General features: G+C 33.2%; 1 long non-coding RNA gene across 1 annotated transcript; it reads left to right on the top strand.

Annotated features, from left to right (window-relative positions):
* Positions 1 to 1786: 1786 nt before the first annotated feature.
* Positions 1787 to 4414, top strand: LOC148973675 (uncharacterized). The gene is made up of 2 exons (XR_016146472.1): positions 1787 to 2540; positions 3549 to 4414. It is a non-coding gene; the product is annotated as an uncharacterized LOC148973675 (long non-coding RNA).
* The last annotated feature ends 1297 nt before the right edge of the window (positions 4415 to 5711 follow it).

Below are 5711 nucleotides of genomic sequence, written 5' to 3'. Positions count from 1 at the left end.
TCACAAATTAGATAACCTCATCAACATAAAATGACAAACACCAAAAAAATTAAAGGAAAAATATGTATATACATACATCTACACATACATATACAGACTATCCCAGACAGATGTATTATAATAGATATAATTCAGATATAATCTACCTTCAATTATAACACATTTTTCTCTCTTTTATTATTATTATTATTATTATTATTATTATCTAATAATACTAATTCTGCTTGCATAATACTAAACAAACAAAAACAACAAAAATGCAATAATGACAGATCCAACAACCAAAATAACAATGAAAACATAATTATTGTAATAATTCTATTAGTTTTCACATTCCTCTTTATATACTTTAACCCTTTAAGACCGACGGGAGCGTCGGCGCTCCGGTTTGCGTGTGTCTGTTTAACAGCCTATAGAAACTGAAACCAAGTGGCTAGCTCAATCATTCTTTTTGCATATAAAACCAGAGATGTAAAATTGTCAGATCAAGCCTCCAACATGCGCATGTTGCGTTGTTTTCACCCTCTAATGAGTCTGTACAAAATGCGCAAAATGCGTTTCTCAAAAAAATCACAAAAATGCATTGCACGTCTTTGCACACATGATCTGTAGATCTGCGATTGATAGTAACGCCTTCCGATGGCGCATTGAGGTATCACGTTCGGTGCACATGGCAGATCAAGCCTCAACATGCTCATGTTGCGCGGTTTCCACCCTCTAATGAGTCTGTAATAATGCGCGTTTCCAAAAAAACACACAAAAATGCATTGCACGTCTTTGCACACGCATGTGCTATAGATCCGCAATTGGTAGTTGCGTCTTCCGATGACGGATCCATGGACTGATCACGACATCACTTCCTGTGCACTTTGACCCCAGCTTGTGTCGCATGTAGTGACGTCAGAAGCAGCGTCTTTTGGCCATGCGTTTGACTGAATATATAATAGGTTTGACTCGCACTTGACTCCCATCTGCTATATTTTCCTTCTTATCATTATTGTCTTTTTACCATTGCTTCATTCTATCATTTCTTTCTCGTTTATACACTCGCAAATACAAGCACATTCACACACACACATGCACCCCCCCCCCCACACACACACGTGTGCGCATGCGCGCAACGTTATGTCAAAATGAAAGTACACGGACGCACCGAATTCCTTCTGCTCATCGCCTTTATTTATTTATTTTATATTTATTTTATTATTAATTGTTCTGACAGGGTCTATTTAATTTATATTCTAACCAATTCAATGTTCAATCAATGTTCAAAAGCAAAATGTTATCTGTTTGACCACAAATTTAATTGAATATTTTACATATGGCATTTTACTCCCCTTTTTTAAATGAGTGTATCTTAAAAACTAATTGATGTAAACAGTTCAAATCAATTCTGTATAGTTTTAAACTGTTTTATGCACATTTTTCTCATTGACAAGTTTGAGGTTTACATTTATCATTTTTTTGTATTGAATAAAATATGGAGATTTTTTTTCAAAAAAAATGTTTTTCTTTTTGTTTATTGCATTTTTGAGATATTTATCTAGGTACTATTGATTTATTACAAACATAGCCTTCAAGTAGAGAAAGTAAGGATTATTTTGATGTATGGCATGTGAAAATGCTCAAAAGATTGACAGCACAGCATGTAAAAATAGAAAGATATACTCTGGTGGAACTGTTCTATGGCAGGTCATAAAGGGTTAAATATGTTTTGTTTATAATTAGTTTTAAATTGTAAGATATTTGAACAACATTTTAGATCATTTTCTAGAAGATTGCATACACTGTAAATGATTTCTGTTGTTTTCACAGGATTATACTGTTTTTCTCAACAGTTTCTTACTGTATAATCTATGTACAGTAAGTTACAGTAGATTTAGTTGTTTTCACAGTATTAAATTGTTTTTTCAACAGTTATGTACTGTGCACACAGTTGACAGTATGTTACTGTAGAATTGCAATGCATTCTGGGAAATTATCAGTTACTGTTAATCTAAATACAGCAGTGCATTGACCGCGAAAAACACCACACACAGTTCCACGGGTAAAATTGCTAGCCTACTAATGTTATTCTTACATTTAAAATAAAAATGTAGCACTGGTTGACCATTAACAGTCATAATTTATGTCAGTGGGGTGTGCATGCGAGCATATTTGACTTTGGAAGAGTTTCTCTGTCGTGTCAGTGGTGCTGCTGTCTTTTCTGCCGACCTGCAACTTCTTCATCTGGTAAGTAATAATTCTTATAATGTGTATGCATACGGATTCTAGCTAATAACTTTAAAGTTATTTAGAATAGCTGACCACGATTTCTATATTCAATTTAATATATTCTAGACATTTTAATAGGCTACTCTTCAATGTAGTCAGGATGTTACTGTAAATTCAAATACATTAGTACGAAATGACCGCGAAAAATATAACCACAACAAGCTGCCATTTTATGAAGAACTCGACTCTTCAGTTCTCCCTCTGTAAGAACACGCAGGCCGTGCATCGCGTCGCTGTCGGTCGGCAACGTTTTCGCCATACATCTGGTTAGTAATTCATATTTTTATGCAAACCATATGAGTTACTTACGTTAACAGATTAACGTTAGAAAGAAGTGGCCGCGGAATGTTCTATAACGTCTGTATAAGTCAGACGCGGATTTCTTTTATGTTGATAGCCTTACTTGATTAAATGTGATTTTATTAACATATATTTCATATGTAACCTCTTATACGGTCAAAATGGTCTAATCATTTTGTTATTTACCACGTTAAGTCGGTGGAAGCGCCTGCACGTTCATTATTTTATGACTTACAGGGGTTAGGAATTGATAATCGATAAATGTATCCTGAAATCGGACATCCAAGGTTAGGATTCGGATTTATTGTTATAAAATTAAAGTGCCGATTCCTCTTATTGATTTTTTCACGCTTATTTTCGTGTAAATCCTGACCTGGCGTTCAACGTTAACTTAACGTTACCTCAGTGATAAAGTTGGACCGCGGAAAGCGCCCAAGGTGTATTTTTGTCCAAAATACAAAGCTATGTGTGACATTTACAGTATTTGTTGTGGTCTTTGTTAATCTTTGGTTATCATTAACGACACATACACGAGGGAGTTAGCCTGGTGTTGAACACTTACTAGCGAACTTAGAATCAACAACAACAACAAAAAACCCGGGTCATACCAACTACACAAACTGCCTGGGGGTGTTCCGGTAGGAACCATTCACTGCATATACTACAGTATTGTCGGCTATAATATCATTGTTTTTTTTTTACTATGTGTAAACTGACATGTACTCATTTGAAGGGAACGATGCCTTGTCAAGCTTTTTTTAAGTCATGTAACTTAGTATCACACAAGCAAGATTTAGCCTACGTTTTCACGTGATCGTAAATGAATTGATTTTAAACAACAGTCCAACAAACAAGATTTTAGTATTAAGTGAATTACACTTTAGACATCATTTTGTCTGTTTTTGCTGTTTAGCCAAAACAACAACAAAAACGTACTATATTTTAACTGTCTTGTCTGTTCTCCTTTTCCACAGGTGTGAGCTGTGCTTGTTAAGAAGACCCCTATCCATCTTGACGACCGATGAATTGTAAATCTAATCTAATTTAATTATTCTATTTATCTAACTACTAACGTTTACCTTGGTCCAGTACTGACCCACTGAGAACATTTTAAACGGATTTTTATCCATCTGTGAATTTTGTCTATCTGCAAGTTGTTTAGAATTGTTGTGTGAAAATAAACGTTACTGTACAGTTTAAGGTTTAATTGCATAAAAGCTTGGATAGAAAACTTCTTATTTCAAAAGTTAGAACATAAGTCTGCATATAAATAATTATTGATACCGTAATGCAAGTTTTTCATGGCACATGTGCATGATGAGGTTGTTTTGTGTTAGTTTTTTTTTTAAAAGGACACTGGATAACTTGTCATTTTGTAAAACTCATCTGGATTGGTGGTTTACTCGTCAAAGCTTTTATAGTTTATAAGTTTATATGTGTCTCCCAGCCCTGCAAATCTGGTCCCTTAGATAGAAAGCAGCCAAAAACCCTTTAAAATCAGCAACTGTGACCAGTTAGACAGTCTATCTCAAACCAATAGACAATCTTAGACTAGTTTAAGCTGTTTTACCCCAGCAGGGAATAGGTGGATGAGTTGTTATGAACTATCTTTCTAATAGATTGATCAGATAGCACCCCTTTAATCTTTTCTATTTTACCTGTTCATGATAATTTTTGCATGAATTTATGCATAATTGTTCATGATTGTCATGCATGATTTTTATTGTATTATATTACATTTTTATTATTAATGTATTTAATTGTATTAATGTATTTAAATGTATATTATGTAAATGTACTAATGTGTTTGAAAATACACAATAAACCTTGTGCAGTTAAAGCTTCAATTGTTCTTTTTTCTATTTCCCATTAACAGTTAAAATAATATTTCTATGGATTTTCTACAGGTTACACAGTAGCACTATAAAATAAATACAATAACATTTCATACTATACAGTATTATTAAAAATTAACAGTGTAATTCTGTACTTTAATATGGTAAGAAATTACAGTAAAATAATGTTATTTAATTTGCAGTATGCTTAACAGTACTGTAGTTAGTGTTACGGTAATTTTACTGTTAAATGAAATACAGCAAGTACTGGATAATTGTTGCCAGTAAGTTACTGTTAATTTGACAAGAAATTTTTTACAGTGTATTTTCACACCAGAGACTGAAATATACATTTGTTTGAGGGTTTTTCCAGCAAAAGTTTTTTTGAAGTGATTATTTCTTCTGCTTGTCTCACTATTTAAAGTAAAAGGGGTTTGCAGTCCATACAGGCAGTGTCTAGCTTTGTGAATAACTAACAAAGTTTGTAAAGAAACCAAATCCTTCAATTTGAGTAGTCCTGACTCCAGAAACAGTCCTGTAGTGTGTTCTCTGGGAGCAAACTCACAAACTTTTTTATTTTCTTTATATACAATGCTTAGATATTTAACTTCACATAGGCCTATAAAAAGAAAGCCTAAAACAAAAACATTCCAAGAACAGTAAAATGTTAAGTTATATAAAAATAAAACATTAATAAATGATTTTATGATACACATAGCCTATTAAGTGAACAAATTTATAAATGCTAATAATAATTGTCCTTATTATTATTAGTCTACATTTAGGCAAGACGCTTTTATCCAAGCAATTTGTCAAATGTCTCTCATAATGTAGGTTAGACAATAATAATACAAGGCTAAGATTATTACAAATGAACACAAGATTTTGACGCTTATCCGGTGTTTGTGCGGAGTGGAGCACCGCCTAAATAATCTCTCTATGGTTCCAGAGTGGCTCTTCTCATTCAGCACTCCGGGAAAAATATGATTATAAAATATAATTTCCGGTTTTGGCCAGAGTCCGTCTTCAGTGGTCATTCTATTAGACATTTCTGGTTTGGCCTTAGAAAACCAGTAAAATCGATTTTTTTTTCCATATTAATTTGTGAATATTGTAAATGTTTAATAAAGGGGCAAAATAAACGGCGTTCAGCATTTTAAACAAATTATTGACAATGTTTCATTTATTAGAGACATTTTGGACTGTGGATTTCCTCTTTGATTTGGATTTCGGGATGATATCAATTGACCAAGAAAAAGCTTTCGATAGAGTTGAACATATCTATTTGTGGAGTGTTTTAGA

The sequence above is a fragment of the Pimephales promelas genome, chromosome 14 (assembly GCF_988280905.1).
Source record: "Pimephales promelas chromosome 14, fPimPro1.hap1.1, whole genome shotgun sequence".
NCBI lineage: Eukaryota > Metazoa > Chordata > Actinopteri > Cypriniformes > Leuciscidae > Pimephales > Pimephales promelas.
Note: the sequence above shows the minus strand (reverse complement) of the source record. Positions and strands in the feature narration are given on the sequence as shown.